The following is a 16,178-nucleotide window of genomic DNA, read 5'->3' on the forward strand; positions in this document are numbered from 1 at the left end:
GAGAATTCATAATCCTTATCAGTAACAAAGATAGGTGAAGTAGCAAAACAGGGTCAGGTTTCATCCTAGCATTTAGAGATTGCTTATTCCATTTAGCTAATAACCTCTTAAGTTCATAACTATCTTTGCAAGCTAAAATAGCTGAAGATGTCGGTGTTCTGGGAACGGGGGTCCCCAGACTTACCTCCCTGCGGCCTGCGGCGTGGCTCGAGTGGGGGCCCAGTGTGGCCCAGCTTCATCAGCTCAAACTCAAGACCCTCGCGAGGGGCCAAGCCCTACGGGGCGGAAGAAAGGAAGCTTCCTCAGGAGCAGCCTCATCAGGCAGGCTCGCGAGGAGGTGGATAGATCAAGGCAGGGGCACCTCGCGAGGAGCCCGTGACGCAAGCCATGACGATCGAGATTAGGCGGGCACCGGCCTTTGCAGTGTCCTTGTTTCCCCTTCGATGCAAAGGGAACAAGCAAAGTCCAAGGCATCGGGCCAAGGTTACCATTCCGGTGCAACGAGACCAAGACCAGCAGAGCGGCATGACGGAGGTCATCGTGGAGCCCAAGACGGCGTCATCACTAGTGCTTTTGGCAACCGAAGACCACCTTTGGTCAGGATTACTTGTACTAGATGTTCCCCTTCAAAATGGCCAATTGTTGGCGCCCTTCCCGCTCACATTTTGGGAATTGGACTAGGGCCTCTATAAGTAGGACTAGCCACCATAGAGGGAGGGGGATCCAGACCGAGTAGAACACACCACACCAGCTCAAGAACACCTCTCGCGAGGCCATTCTTCCCCCTGTATTGTTCATCATCAGCCCCTGAGGCAATCCACCACACCACACACTGGAGTAGGGTATTACACCACATCGGTGGCCCGAACTAGTAGAAACCTCGTGTCCTTTGTGTGTTCTTCTTTCCAGCCTAGATTTCTTGCGAGCCATAGAAGCGCGAGTCGGTAGGGGAAAGATCTCCATGCGCACCCCAGAGTTTGAACCTTAAGGGTGTGCCGGAACCCGAGATCCGACATTTGGCGCGCCAGCTGGGGTGCACCGGAGTTCTCCCTCTCGACGGCCCGCTCTCCACCAACATCGTGTTTCGCCCTCATGGCGGACAACGCGCCGCCTACTCTGGCAACTGATGCCGGCACTGGGGCCGGGGGGCTCCGAGCCTGAGATGCCGCCGCGCTACAACGGCGCGACGGATCCGCTGGTTTTCCTGCTGGTGTATGAGGAGGCCGTCCTCAAAGCCAGGGGCGACGACCGGGTGATGGCCAACTGGTTTCCCATGGCCCTCGCCGGTGACCCGCGCACGTGGCTCCTCCACCTGCCGACGGCTTCTGTGACCTCCTGGGAGGAGCTGCGCGACCTCTTCCTCGCCCGGTATGCCGCACCAGTGCCGCCCGTCATCACAGCTCTCCTGGGTGGCTCACAGGCACCACACTCGAGCCACCACGTCAAGCCGTTCAGCTGCCGGATCAGCACTGCCTCCAAGCGGCGAGAAGCCCCCCGGGCTGGGTGGCGCCTGAGGCCGATCTAACCTTCGACTCGGATGATCACCCCTTCAACCCCATCGGTTCGAGCGCGCTCCCGATGCTGTGCACCCCCACCATATGCCAGTTGGCCGTCACCAGGACCCTCATCAACGGCGGTGTCGGCCTCAACGTGCTCTCAGTGGAGGCCTTCAGCCTCCTCCATGTGCAGCTAGACCGGCTTCTGCCTAGCAGACCTTTCTCGGGTGTCGGAGTCGGTTCCACCGGCTCCTTGGGACAGATTCGCCTCCCAGTGACCTTCGGCACCCACGACAACTTCCGCATAGAACTGATCGACTTTGACATCGCCCCCATCGGCCTCCCCTACAACGCCATCCTCGGCTATCCAGCCTTGGCCCGGTTCATGGCAGCAAATCACCGGCGTACAACCTCATGAAGATGCCCGGGAGCAGCGGCGCCCTTACCGTGTCAGGAGACACAAGGGATGTGCTACAGGGGCTCAAGCTTGCTTTCAGGGCAGCCGCGGTGGCGCATCCCACCAGCACCGACGCCCTTGAGCCCAAGGGGGCTGCACCGACTAAAAAGAAGCAGTTGTTCACCAAAGACAAGGTGGAAACCAAGCAGGTACCAGTCGACAAGGACGGGTCCACTGACGCTACCTTCACCATAGGAGCCAACCTCGAGCCCGAGCAGGAGAAGGCCCTGGTGAGGTTCCTGCATGCGAACAAGAAGGTGTTCGCATGGGAACCTGATCAGTTAGCAGGGTCCCAAGGGGTGTGATTGAGCATCACCTCAACGTGTGCCCCAACGTGCGCCCCATGAAGCAGAAGGCGAGGCGACAGTCCACTTAGAAACAAGCTTTCATCTTTCAAGAACCCAGAAGCTAGAAGCGGCAGGAGTTATCCGCGAGGTCCTCTACCCTGATTGGCTGGCTAATCCGGTCGTTGTGCCGAAAAAGGGAGGAAAGGAACGCATGTGTGTTGACTTCACCAACCTCAACAAAGTATGCCCACAGGATCCATTTCCGCTCCCCCGCATTGACTAGATAGTCGACTCTACCGCAGAGTGTGACCTATTGTGCTTCCTAGATGCCTTCTCGGGCTATCACCAGATCAAGATGGCGGTACAAGACGTGGAAAAAACGGCTTTCCTGACCCCATGTGGAGTGTACTACTACACGTGCATGCCATTTGGGTTGTGCAACACAGGCGCAACCTTTCAGCAGCTGATGCACATTGCCTTAGGCCGGCAGCTCGGGAGGAACGCTGAAGCTTACGTTGACGACATTGTGGTGAAGTCCCGGGAGGTAAAAACCCTGATACAAGACATGGAAGAAACCTTTGCGAGCCTCAACGAAGTGGACCTACGGCTCAACCCGGAGAAGTGCGTGTTTGGGGTCCCCTCAGGCAAGCTCCTAGGTTTTCTTGTGTCCCACAGGGGCATCGAGGCCAACCCGGAGAAGGTCAAAGCAGTCGAAGACATGAGCCCACCAAGGACCCTCAGAGAGATGCAGAAGCTCACCGGGCGTGTAACCGCGCTAGGGCGCTTCATCTCCAAGCTGGGGGAACGAGCACTGCCCTTCTTCAAGCTGATGAAGAAGAAGGGCCCCTTCGAATGGACTGAAGAGGCCGACAAGGCATTCCAAGATCTCGAGAGGTACCTTACCAGCCCACCAGTGATGGTAGCTCCGCGTCCACGGGAGCCCCTGGTGCTCTACCTTGCGGCCACCCCCTACTCCGCTAGCGCAGCCCTGGTGGTGGTCAGGGAGGAGCGCCGGACCAAGGCCGGAGCAACCGTCCGGGCTGAAGCAAAGCAAAGCCAAGAGGGCCTCGCGAGGACCATGACCGCAACCGGAGGGGAACAACCGCAATAGGAGAACGCACCCGGTGCAGGAGAGGCCTCTCCAAGCGACCAAGCATTGGGGGCTCCACCATCTCAGGAGACGCCTCGACCTCTGGAGGATGCAAGCTGCGCCAGCACCCTCAACCTCGTCGAGCATCCCATGTACTTCGTCGACACGGTGCTACGGGACGCAAGGGCGCGGTACCCCATGCCTCAAAAACTCCTCCTCGCGCTATTAGTGGCCTCACGCAAGCTGCGGAACTATTTCCAAGGCCATCCCGTCAAAGTCGTCTCAGCATACCCCTTGGAAAGGGTACTCAGGAGCCCCAACTCAGCTGGAAGAGTCGCTGAATGTAATATCGAACTACAGGCATTTCAGCTAGAATTCAGTACGAGCAGAGTCATCAAGGGAGCCGCACTTGCGGATTTCGTGGCAGAATGGGCAGAAGCACCGGGTCTCGAGGCAGGCAAGGACCGATCACTTTCTCTGGGAAGTGAGGCACCAGACGGCTGGGTCATGTACTTCGATGGGGCATTCTCCCGACACGGCGTCGGAGCTGGCGCAGTGCTCGTATCCCCTACCCAGGACAAACTCTACTACGCCGTGCAACTCTGTTTCCAGCATGGAGAAAAGGTCTCCAACAACATAGCAGAGTATGAAGGCCTGATAGCAGGCTTGAAAGCCGCAATCGCCTTAGGGGTAAAGCGCCTCATCATCAAGGGCGATTCGCAGCTCCTCGTCAACTTCTCCAACAAGATATACGAACCAAAGGATGAGCACATGGAAGCCTACCTCGCTGAGGTTCGCAAGATGGAGAAGCAGTTCTGGGGGCTGGAGTTGCAGCATTTGCCTCGCGACACCAATCAAGAGGCTGATGACATTGCTAAGAGGGCATCTAGGCGGCTGCCTCAGGAGTTTGGCATCTTCGAGGAGCGGCTCTTCAAACCCTCGGCAGCACCGTCACTATCGAGCACTGCGCAACCAAGGGAGGAGCTCCCTTAGCCACGTACCTAGGGAGCTCCGGCCTGCGGCCCGGCTTCAGGGGCACGCCTGCTCCTGGCGTTAGAGCCTCAGGAAGGGTGTTGGATCGCAGAGCTCACGAACTACTTGATGCAAGGGACCCTACTGGAGAGTGAGGAGGCAGAGCATGTAGCGCGGCAGGCCACGTCTTACTGCATCAAGGATGGGGAGCTCTACTGGAAGTGACCGAATGGCGTGTCCCTACGTTGCTTCTCCAGAGAGCAAGGGAAGGAGCTGCTGGCGGACATACACGGTGGAGACTGTGGGCACCACTCATCGTCACGAACCCTTGTCGGCAAGGCGTTCCGTAGTGGATTCTACTGGCCCACAGCACTCAGCGACGCCGTTGAGCTGGTGAAGGCTTGCGAGACCTGCCAGTTCCACGCTAGGCAGATCCATCAATTGGCGAGGAGTCTACAGACTATACCCCTCTCGTGGTCGTTCGCAGTTTGGGGGCTAGACATTCTGGGCCCGTTCCCTCGCGCGCCAGGGGGCTATCACTACCTCTACGTCGCTGTGGACAAGTTCACCAAGTGGGCTGAGGTTGTAGCTGTCCGCAACATCCCAGCAGGCTCCGCAGTCAAGTTCATCAAGGGTCTCGTGAGCCGGTTTGGGGTGCCTAACCGCATCATCACCGACAACGGTTCGCAATTCACCAGTAATCTCTTCAAAACATACTATGCTAACCTTGGAACACAGATATGCTACGCCTCAATGGCACACCCCCAGAGCAACGGCCAGGATGAGCGAGCCAACGCAGAGGTCCTGAGGGGCCTCAAAGCCAGGACCTTCAAGAAGAAGCTGGAGGCTTGCGGCAGGGGCTGGTATGACGAGCTCCAGTCCGTGCTGTGGTCTATCCGCACAACTGCAGCCAAGCAGACTGGCGAGACCCCGTTCTTCCTCGTCTATGTAGCAGAGGTTGTCCTCCCTCACGAGGTCAGGCGTCGCTCCGCGGGGGTCCTAGCGTTCGACGAGACACAGCAGGACGCCATGCGGGGGACGGATCTCGTGCTGGGCGAGGAACGTCATCGAGAAGCCACGCTACGAGTGGCAAGGTATCAACAGGTGCTGCGGCGATACCACTGCCGCAACATCTGCCCCAGAACTCTTGAGGTAGGGGACCTTGTGTTCAGACGGGTTCTCTCCAGGGAGGGGCTGCACAAGCTCTCTCCCATGTGGGAGGGCCCATTCAAGGTTGTTCATGTTTCCAGGCCTAGCTCCGCGTGCTTGGAGACCCCGGAGGGGGTACCCGTCCAGAACGCGTGGAACATTCAACATCTCCGGAGGTTCTATCCATGAGCGAGGCCTAGCACCTATGGAAAGGCCCGGTGCCTGTGAAGAAGGCCAATGCCTGTGAAGCTCCCGCATTTTGGGAAAGGCCCGGTGCCTGTGAAGAAGGCCAATGCCTATGAAGCTGCCGCATTTTGGGAAAGGCCCGATGCCTGTGAAGCTGCCGCATTTTGGGAAAGGCCCGGTGCCTGTGAAGAAGGCCAATGCCTGTGAAGCTGCTGCATTTTGGGAAAGGCCCGGTGCATGTGAAGAAGGCCAATGCCTGTGAAGCTACCGCGGTTTGGGAAAGGCCCGGTGCCTGTGAAGAAGGCCAATTCTTGTGAAGCTCGCCGCCCATGACACTCTCACGTAATAATGAGTGGGGCTGTACACGCCCCGGAGTCTCCGGAGTGTCACCCTCGGGCCTCAGGGGCTCCCACCCACGCCCAGTGGCAGCACTTAGCTCCGCGCTGGTGAGAAGACGACGAAGACTAGAATAGGTGTCAAACGCGACTTTTTCATTTGCTTTCTCTAGTTAGCTTGTTCGTTCCTGTTTGAAGTTTTACTCGAGTTGTTGCCGTCCCAGGCTTTTGACTCTTTATCTTTTTCACTCACCTGCCTCGTTTTCTCTCGCAAATCTCGCGAGGGAGGTTCGCGGGCACCCTCGTGAGTGTTTTCCGCCCTGATCGTTTGAAGCTTTCCTGTCCGGGTCTGCTGCGGGAGCACCCCTCCCAGTCCGTGCCCCACGGGCATCGCGACACGAGCACAGGACCTGGGCCGATTGCCCCCACAACCAGACCGAAGGCTACTCCTCCTGCTAATCCTTGCAGGACATGAAGCGCGCGGCGAGGCCTCAGCCTTGGGAGGTGAGGACCGCGTCAAGCCCCACTGAGCTAAATAATTCCCGCACATGGGCACGCGGCGCGGAAACATAGCGCGGAAATAGCGGAAGCAGCACGATGATTAACAACAACAGTTCTAACACGCCCCCATAGGTCCCTATACTACCTTCTTTTTCTGCATAGGGAAAGAAGAAAAACAAAATGGGCACGACTTGCTTGGCACCAACTTGGGCGAAAGCTCGATCTGCCTCTGGGGGCTTAGGCGGATCCCTCCTCTCGCTTCACCGGGGCGCGACGGCGGGCTGACCTGCTACCTTCACCCAGGCGGGCATGACGGCGCGAGGGCTGGTCGTGGCCACCGCTGGAGGAGCTGCTGCATGAGAAAGAGTCACCGAAGCTTGGCGAGCCCTGAGCGCCGCCGCCTACACGCCTGCCGCCGTCTTCATCCTGGTCAGCACCAGGGCTGGGCAGGCGGTCGTGGTCATCGTCTTCGGGGCAGCACCCAGCGCGGCGACCGTCTTCCCTGAACACCCTCACGTAGAGGGTGGCATCGCCATCGAATTTGAAGTGCAGGGTGCACCGCCGGCTTAGGCTGCGCGCACGGGCAAACGTTTGCCAGCCACGGGTCAGGACCGCTTTCCGAGAAGCGGAGACCTCTAGTGAAGCCCAGGAGGCCCTGCTGCAGCAACCATCTGCCTGAAGCCAGAGGCCGCCCCGAGTGCCGGCCGACAACTCACCTACGAAGAAACGGGGGAGTTGGGGCCAGGTGCTGGTCGGGTCCGCCGAGCACACGACGAACTCCGGCAGCACCTCCGCCAAGCGAAAGCGCGGCCTGGGGGGGGGGGGCCTCGCGGCCACGGCGTGCCTCCCATCGGCAACCGGGGGCTCACCACCGCGCAGGGAACCGCCTCCATGGCCACGGGAAGCCACTACGGGGACTGTGGGGTGCTTGCGAGGGCGGCCCCAGCCGCGCTTGGTCGGTGGGGAGTCTGGCCCTGCCGGACGAGCTTTTCCTTTCTCCGCGGCCGAGAATCTCTTCGGCGGAGCCATGCGAATGGCGAGTAGCCAAGAAGAAGAAAAGGAGTAGCAGGAAGGGATACGCTAATGAGGCTCGCACAGTCCCGTACTTATAGCTGGAGAAGGCTAACCGCCGACCACCACGATCGCAGGTAACCATGACCCATTTCTCTGCATGCAGGCACTTGTCAAGTCGTGCGGTTGCCGAGGCGTCATGGGGAAGCGCGTACGCCCACGTCCAGTCTGTCGCCACGTGGCGCCCAAGGCCGTAGGCTATTGGGGCCCACGGCGGTTCGCGCTTGCCCCTTCTCTTCTTTGCTAGGCCCAGCCCGGGCGCGCCTCGGGCCCGAGGGCTACTGTCGGCGTTCTGGGAACGAGGGTCCCCAGACTTGCCTGCCTGTGGCGTGGCTCGAGGGGGGGGGGCAGTGCAACCCAGCTTCATCAGCTCAAACTCAAGACCCTCGCGAGGGGCCAAGCCCTGCGGGGCGGACGACAGGAAGCTTCCTCAGGAGTAGCCTCATCAGGCTGGCTTGCGAGGAGGCGGAGAGATCAAGGCAGGGGCACCTCGCGAGGAGCCCATGACGCAAGCCATCACGATCGAGATCAGGCGGGCGCCAGGCGGGCACCGGCCTGTGCAGTGTCCTTGTTTCCCCTTCGGTGCAAAGGGAACAAGCACAGTCCAAGGCATCAGGCAAAGGTTACCATTCTGGTGCAACGAGACCAAGACCAGCAGAGCGGCAGAATGGAGGTCATCGTGGAGCCCAAGACGGCGTCATCACCAGTGCTTTTGGAAGCCGAAGAGCACCTTTGGTCAGGATAACGTGTACTAGATGTTCCCCTTCAAAATGGCCAATTGTTGGCGCCCTTCCCGCTCACATTTTGAGAAGAGGACCAGGGCCTCTATAAGTAGGACTAGCCACCATAGAGGGAGGGGGATCCAGACCGAGTAGAACACACCGCACCAGCTCAAGAACACCTCTCGCGAGGCTGTTCTTCCTCCTGTATTGTTCATCATCAGTCCCTGAGTCAATCCACCACACCACACACTGTAGTAGGGTATTACACCACATCGATGGCCCGAACCAGTATAAACCTCGTGTCCTTTGTGTGTTCTTCTTTCCAGCCTAGATTTCTTGCGAGCCATAGAAGCGTGAGTCAGTAGGGGAAAGATCTCCATGCGCACCCCAGAGTTCGAACCTTAAGGGTCTGCCGGAACCTGAGATCCGACAGAAGAAGCTTCTTTATCAAAAACATAACCTTTAGGAATAACGGGCAAGTCTTCATCATCACTTTCATCAATATTATCAGGTTCAATATTTTCATTCTCTCTAGCCCTAGCAAGTTGTTCATCAAGAAATTCACCAAGTAGCACAATAGTATCAAGCATAGAATTAGTTTCATCATAAGTATCATGCATAGCAGAAGTGGCATCATCAATAACATGCGAGATATCAGAACGAATAGCAGAAGCAGGTTTAGGTGTCACAAGCTTACTCAAAACAGAAGGTGAATCAAGTGCAGAGCTAGATGGAAGTTCCTTACTTCCCCTCGTAGTTGAGGGATAAATCTTGGTTTTGGATCTCTCAAGTTCTTCATAATGATAAGAAGATATAAATCCCAAGTAACTCAAAGAATAGAGCTATGCTCCCCGGCAACGGCGCCAGAAAATAGTCTTGATAACCCACAAGTATAGGGGATCGCAACAGTTTTCGAGGGTAGAGTATTCAACCCAAATTTATTGATTTGACACAAGGGGAGCCAAAGAATATTCTCAAGTATTAGCAGTTGAGTTGTCAATTCAACCACACCAGGAAACTTAATATCTGCAGCAAAGTATTTAGTAGCAAAGTAATATGATAGTAGTCGTAACGGTAGCAAAAGGTAACGGTAGCAAAAGTATTGTTTTTTGGTATTTTGTAGTGATGATAGCAATAGCAACGGAAAAGTAAATAAGCGAAGAACAATATATGGAAAGCTCGTAGGCAATGGATCGGTGATGGAGAATTATGCCGGATGCGGTTCATCATGTAACAGTCATAACCTAGGGTGACACAGAACTAGCTCCAATTCATCAATGTAATGTAGGCATGTATTCCGAATATAGTCATACGTGTTTATGGAAAAGAACTTGCATGACATCTTTTGTCCTATCCTCCCGTGGCAGGGGGGTCCTAGCGGAAACTAAGGGATATTAAGGCCTCCTTTTAATAGAGTACCGGACCAAAGCATTCACACATAGTGAATACATGAACTCCTCAAGCTACGGTCATCACCGGTAAGTATCTGGATTATTGTCACTTCGGGGTTAACGGATCATAACACATAATAGGTGACTATAGACTTGCAAGATAGGATCAAGAACTCTCATATATTGGTGAAAACATAATAGGTTCAGATTTGAAATCATGGCACTCGGGCCCTAGTGACAAGCATTAAGCATAGCGAAGTCATAGCAACATCAATCTCAGAACATGGTTGGTACTAGGGATCAAACCCTAACAAAACTAACTCGATTACATGATAGATCTCATCCATCCCATCACCGTCCAGCAAGCCTACGATGGAATTACTCACGCACGGCGGTGAGCATCATGAAATTGGTGATGGAGGATGGTTGATGATGACGATGGCGATGGATTCCCCTCTCCGGAGCCCCGAACGGACTCCAGATCAGCCCTCCCGAGAGGTTTTAGGGCTTGGCGGCGGCTCCGTATCGTAAAACGTGATGAATTCTTCTCTCTGATTTTTTTCTCCCCGAAACCTAATATATAGAGTTGGAGTTGAGGTCGGAGGAGCTCCAGGGGGCCCACGAGGTAGGGGGTGCGCCATAGGGGGGCAGGCGCGCCCCCACCCTCGTGGACAGGTGGTGGGCCCCCTGGTCTTCATCTTTTGCAAGGATTTTTTATTATTTCCGAATAGATGTTCCGTGAAGTTTCAGGTCATTCCGAGAGCTTTTGTTTCTGCACGTAAATAACACCATAGCAATTCTGCTGAAAACAGCGTCAGTCCGGGTTAGTTCCATTCAAATCATGCAAGTTAGAGTCCAAAACAAGGGCAAAAGTGTTTGGAAAAGTAGATACGACGGAGACGTATCAACGACTCTACCCAAAGGGTGCTGATCCAGAGTATCGAGTGTATCGCGAGCATCCTACACCACAGTTTCCCTTCTGGCGCTTACACTCGTTCGACTAAGTGTGGTCTTGCTTCTACGCCATCTTAGGTGGTTCAGTTTGCTGCTCTCGAGGCTCTTGTAGACTTGCGCTACAACGAGGTTCGCATGCACACCCACCCTGGTCTTTTCTACTACCCATCTCTGCACAAGAATGGGCGTATCTGCTTTCCCTTGATTAATCCGGCATGTGATCATCCCACTAGCCACCTTTCTTGCTACATCACCGCTAGTTATCTCCTGAACTACGAGTTAGCTCGGGAGCTTTCATGCGCTTGCATCGCTCTCGTAGCTTCTCGTATGAGGAACCCTCTTCCCGCTGTCATCTATACTTCTGCTTCGGTTTCTTCCCCCTCTGTTCCCCCGATGACCTCGTAGGGTACCGTTAACCCTCTGACGGTGAACCCTCGTAGCCAGATATATCGGTCCATTCCCCGTCATGGCCAAAGTCGGCACGGTTGCATATCAATTGGAATTGCAAATGGAACTGTCAGAAGTACACAACGTGTTTCACATATCACAGCTACGAAGATGTATCTCGCCACCGGAGAAAAGGACTGATATGGTAGAGATAGAATTGGCTAAGGATTTGACTTATGAGGAAAAGCCAATCAGAATATTGGATCAGACAGAAAGGGTCACCCACAGCAAAGAAAGAAGGTTTTACAAGGTTCAGTGGGAGCACCACACCGAAGAGGAAGCGACCTAGGAAAGAGAGGAATTTTTAAGGACTGCATACCCAGAATGGTTTTCCCAAGCAACCGAATCTCGAGAACGAGATTCATCTTAAGTATGTGAGGTTTGTGACAGCCTGGATTTTGCCTTCTCTCTTTTTCCAGACTTGCCTTCTCTCTCTTTTTCGGACTTGGTTTTTATCGTGGTTTTTGCCCTGATTTGATTTGGATTTTGGAATCATTTCAATTGGACTTGTCACTTGGGCATATCCTTGGCTTACACCCAAGTGACCTATCTACTTTATTCCTCTGATAAATTCTCAAAATACTCAAATGAATATTTTTCATAAAAGAAATTTTTTCATTTTTCTCTCTGAAACTCACTTCAGCAACTTGTGCTCCAAAGCAACCCCAATTTTTCTTGCTCAGAAAAATCTGAGATAATTCCTAAATATTCTTAGAACCTTGGCTCACCTTCCCATGCAAAAATATTGCCCCGCTTTTTGGAATATTTTTGCTATAGAAAATCATTTCTATTCTAGCCCAAACTTCTAGTTTGTACAACAAGTACATTTTTCCTTGAGCTTTTAGCCTTGATCTTTGTTGAACTAAAACACCCTCCGAAGAAACCCTATACCGCAGGAGATCAGACCTAATGGCCTTCTAGAAGGTGGCCGAACTTGGCGACCAAGTTCATGGACAGAAACTTGTCAGCTTAGTAGAGTCAAGTCTGGTCGGCCTGGGCATGAACCATCACCTCTCCTAGACTAAACACTGCATGGTCGAGCGCGTAGACAAGGTTTGGCTTCTCCTGGGCGTTGTTTTGACCATGTTAGCTTGGTGAACGCACGAGGACACGGTGCCTGGCATCATCTCGACGCGCTCTGGCTAGCGCTTTCCCCTCTGTTTCGCGCGTGCTCCTTCCAGTGCTCGCCGCTGACTGTCGCACCATGCCAGAAGCCCCGACCCATCACCCTTCACCGCTCCCTGGCGACCGCCGATGCTGGAGCCGCCGTAGCAAGCACGGGCGCGTCGCGGCCAAAACGCCACAGTGCGCGCGTGCACTTGTCCACTTCCCCAACCGCCTCATGTGCTCGTCCGCGAGAGTGGGCAAGCTCCTTCGTTGACGCTAAGCCTTTGCCCCCTCGTCTTGCAGCTTCTCGTTGCCGTTCGCCACGTGTCCAGAGAGCTCCGGCGGCGACACGTCCCCCCTTGCTCCGGCTATATAAAGCGACCCCACCTTGAATCCTGGCCAAGCACCACTCCACACCACCCCCACGAACACGTAGAATGACCGCAGCTTGGTTGGGCAGGCCTCTTGCCATCGCCCCGACCAAAGGACTCCGGCGAGCCCCGCTGGCCAGCCGCCGCTCTCCAGGGCCTCTCGAGCTCAAGCAATTGCTTGGGTGGGGCCTTGGTGGTCCGTTGGTGCTGCCTAGACGCCGCCAAGCCCTCGGAGCCGCCCCTAGCCGTCGTCTTCAACCTCTCCGGCGAAACCCGGCCGCCACTGTAGCTTGTGAGCTCAACCACGAGCAGCTCCGTCCACCTCTCGCCAAGCCACCGGTACGGGCAGGTGCGCCTCGAGCCCCTTTGCAATCCTATCCCTCTAGCCTAGCCTCCAACCCCCTCATCGCCGGCGTAAGCTCCGGCGAAGCTCCGCCTCTCTCTGATCTCGCTCGTCCCCTCTCTCTCCTGACGCGCGGGACCCACCTGTCAGTCTCACCATTCGCGCCCGAAGAGGTACGAGTGGAGGCGTATTTCTGTTTTACGCCTTCGACATCACCCCCCCAGGATTTCTGCTTAATTCAAATATTATTTAGAAATTTGACCAAACTTTGACTAGCCACCACTTCTAAACCATAAGTCCAAATGATTTGATTCTTTTTGCATTGTCTTTGTCTCAGAAAGCTCTAGCGGCACACCAAAGGGTGGATTTTTCCTTGCTGTCTAGAATTTCTGGTGATTTTCAGAATGTGTTTTGACAATTATTTTTGTGGTTTTAAATTCTTTTTAGGAAGGAGAAGCTTGTCTTGAAGCAAACCAAGAGGCGTGTGATCCTCCTCTACACTAAGGCAAGCCACACCAGCATTTGGATGGTGTTATTTCAATATCTATGATTTTCTACTTGAATATGATTGTTTATTTGCATTTTAAATTTCGATAAATAAATTTAGTTAATTTCTAGTTACTTCACCATGCTTGATATGCTTGTTTTAGTTACTGGTTGAATGCATGAGGTTGTTTGGCTAAGTAGAGTAAGATTTTGCACTATGCATATTGCTATGGAAATTAATGGTAGTTAATTTACTAAATGATATTTTCATTTAAATAAAGAACTAATAAAAATATTGCTTGGTAAATAAAATGAGTTATAACCAGAGAAGTTTTGGTTCTAAGTATTGCAAGATGTTATGTTGTTAAGTTGGATCCATGAATTTTGTTGTTTGCATTGCATGATGAATAGTGAATGATTGTGGCATTATATCATGTTGATCATAAAAAGTTTTTATCAAAGCTAAACTTGATTAAGTTCAACTTGAATATGATGTTGATCACATCATGGTGCCACTGAATCGGGTTTGTAATTCAGTGCGACCACATTTACCTTGTGGGAAGGTCTTGATTCAGTCCTTTGTTGTGGCTCTCACCGGTGCCTCCCGCGAGGTAAGGTTATGGGCGTGCTTACCCTGGCCCGGTAGGCAGACATAACCTTGTTTGCTCATTTTTTATGGTACCTTGTCCCTGTTTGGGACCGTTTTGCCACGACGGTGGCCGTTGGTGTCTTTGGTAGACACGGGGCCACCCAAGACCTAGCCCTGAGAGGGAGTTGGTCGGAGTGGCCGGGGAGAGAGCATGACAAAGGGAGGGTTTCGTCGGAATACTTTGCTCCACCTGAATGGGAATGGAGGCTAGGTGGTCCGTAGTGTGGGTAAAGTGCAACCTCTGCAGAGTGTATATAATCTATCGATAGCTGCGTCCTCGGTTATGGGCATAACTCGTGAGTAAGGCACAACACCGATCAACTTTTCTAATAAATCTTGCAAACTAATTGATTATTGTGATGCATTGGTTCATGGTGGATCATGAACTCTTGAGGTGTTCATGAGTGATTGGTTTCAGGTGTGACCCCGGTATGGTCACCGTTTGATTACGAGTTAACCGTCTGGAAAGCAGTCCATGAGACTCGGGGCACATATGGTTTGCATTGCATCTGTAGTTTTTCTTGCATTGATTTAACCGGATTAATTATCATGATATTGTCCGTCATCGTGCTTATGTTTCTTGTGAGCGTGCAAGTACATTCAATGTACTGACCTGGTGTGTTATGCCAGCTTTCAGGCAAGTCGGTTCGCATCGGAGCACATCTCGCATCTAGGCCGTGTCCACGTCGGTGGCCCTGTGCTATGGAGTGCCACCTTGTCATTCTTCCACTGCCGCGTAGTTCGTGTGATCGAGTGTAACGCCCCGGACACACCCGCCGGTGGTCGTTACTCCTGGCGGGATCTAGACTGGCCCCACAGATGAATACTAGTCTTTTCTGCGCACTTTGTCCTCACTCGTGCGCACCCGGGAGCAACTTCCCGGTCGGTCACCCATCCAGACTACTCCAAGCTGAGCACGCTTAACTTTGGAGTTCTGTCCGAATGGGCTCCCGGAAAAGAAGGAATTTCTTATTGATATGAGTAGTCTATCATCCCTAATAAGCCAGGCCATCACATACACCCCTACTCAGAGGAACCGACGTCCTCGTCGGGCCACAGGAACGTTCCCTCTTGGCACATACGTCTGTGCTTCCAGTCCAGTACATGTGCCATGTCGTGTGCCACGACGGGTCACAAACGTCATGAACAACATGACCACACACCTGTCCGCAACCATTCGTGTAACCGCGAGGGTCGGCTCTGATACCAACTTGTAACGCCCCTGACACACCCGCCGGTGGTCGTTACTCCTGGCGGGATCTAGACTGGCCCCATAGATCAATACTAGTCCTTTCTGCGCACTTTGTCCTCACTCGTGCGCACCCGGGAGCAACCTCCCGGTCGGTCACCCATCCCGACACTACTCCAAGCTGAGCACGCTTAACTTTGGAGCTCTGTCCGAATGGGCTCCCGGAAAAGAAGGAATTTCTTATTGATATGAGTAGTCTATCATCCCTAATAAGCCAGACCATCACATCAAGGCCCCGTCATGTTCATTTAATAATGTACATACTGTCCAACAACACCATGTGTGCCTCATGGCCTCGTATCTCGATGTAATATCAGACCTATGTAGTCTGCTAGCATCAATAAAGCGGTTGTTTCTATACCATGTTGTTGTGTATTGACAGAAGACTCGATCTCTGGGCTGGCAATGCAGGGTAAACTGGTTGCTCTGAGCCGGGGTGCCATAGAAGGCATTGTAGGTATGTCGTTTCACACACGGAGGTGACACATTCCCTCTCGGAACCACAAGCCTTCTTGAGGGAAGCACCGGTTTGCAAGAAGTTTACACCAAACCTTGGCCCAATTCGGCCAAAAAAATTACGGCAGCATGTTGGTGCCATGTCATGACACCATGCCAGGTTTCATGATTTCTAGGCGTGTTTTGGATTTACATAAATTAAAAAACCAAGTTTCTCAATCTTTCCAGCCGAGCCACGACGCCCAAGTGTTTGAATTTCACTCCCATCTCTTGCATGGGACCTAGAAATTCACCCAAGGACACACATGTGATTTTTCAAATAACTTTGGTGCACTAGAGCCTGTGCTTTCAAATTTGAATTATGCACATTAAATGCGCAAAAACACAATTAATGTATAAAAAAGGCCAAACGAACCCGGAATAATTCCAAAATTTAGCACGGTACTTCTATTTGGTCTA

This window comes from Triticum dicoccoides, chromosome 2A (genome assembly GCF_002162155.2).
Source record: "Triticum dicoccoides isolate Atlit2015 ecotype Zavitan chromosome 2A, WEW_v2.0, whole genome shotgun sequence".
In the NCBI taxonomy this organism is placed as follows: Eukaryota; Viridiplantae; Streptophyta; class Magnoliopsida; order Poales; family Poaceae; genus Triticum; species Triticum dicoccoides.